General features: G+C 49.1%; 1 protein-coding gene across 8 annotated transcripts in view; it reads left to right on the top strand.

Annotated features, from left to right (window-relative positions):
* Nucleotides 1–790, top strand: part of LOC119588791 (ELAV-like protein 1) — a gene marked incomplete at its 5' end in the record, with an annotated part of 73,233 nt that overhangs the window by 56,850 nt on the left and 15,593 nt on the right.

The following is a 790-nucleotide window of genomic DNA, read 5'->3' on the forward strand; positions in this document are numbered from 1 at the left end:
CAGCTCCTCTCCTCTCCCGTGTCCTTCCCCCCCTCGCTGGTCCTTCTGGTTTCATGCCCCTCGCTTGTTCCCCATCATCTTGCCTCGCCCCCCCCCCCTTCTCGTCTCGTCTTCCCCATCACCACCGTCTCGTTCCTTGCTTCATCACCGGTTTTCCCGCAGACACGACATCAGGGCTCACATGCACGCGCGCGCACATACTCGGGGGGAAAATAATGGTAAAGGGGTAGAGTAATGACTCACCGAATAAAGCTTGAATTATGAGAAATGAGTGAGTAAGGGGCCTAGGTCATCAGTGAGGGAAAAGCACGTCGACGAAAAAACAACAAATCTGGAAACACCAACAAGACACGTTCTCAACCCCCCCCCCCTCCTCCTCCTTTGGAAACGACAACACGTCAGGCACACGAAGCGAAGGCGATAAGGCAGCCGAAGACAGTCAATATTTAACGAACTTTTTTGTTGTAAAGTTTGAAATGTAGAAATGAGGAGGAAATGCTCAATCCCCACAGATGGCCCAGGGAGAGGCAGTGATGTCCTCGGAAAAGAGAGATGATTGATATTTTTCTCTCTCGCTTTCACGGCATGATTAGGACTGGGCTTTGTCTGAGGAGAGACGTGTTTTTTAATGTGCATTTTCAGCCATACATGGGAGATTAGTTGTTTTGATTGTGCATTATAAGGTTTAGAAAGAAATATAAGAACACCGATTGAACACAGGCCCTCCCCGACTCACACACACACCCCGTCTCCCTCCCCCTCATCAAAGGACAAGGAAATTATATTTAAC

The sequence above is a fragment of the Penaeus monodon genome, chromosome 24 (assembly GCF_015228065.2).
Source record: "Penaeus monodon isolate SGIC_2016 chromosome 24, NSTDA_Pmon_1, whole genome shotgun sequence".
NCBI lineage: Eukaryota > Metazoa > Arthropoda > Malacostraca > Decapoda > Penaeidae > Penaeus > Penaeus monodon.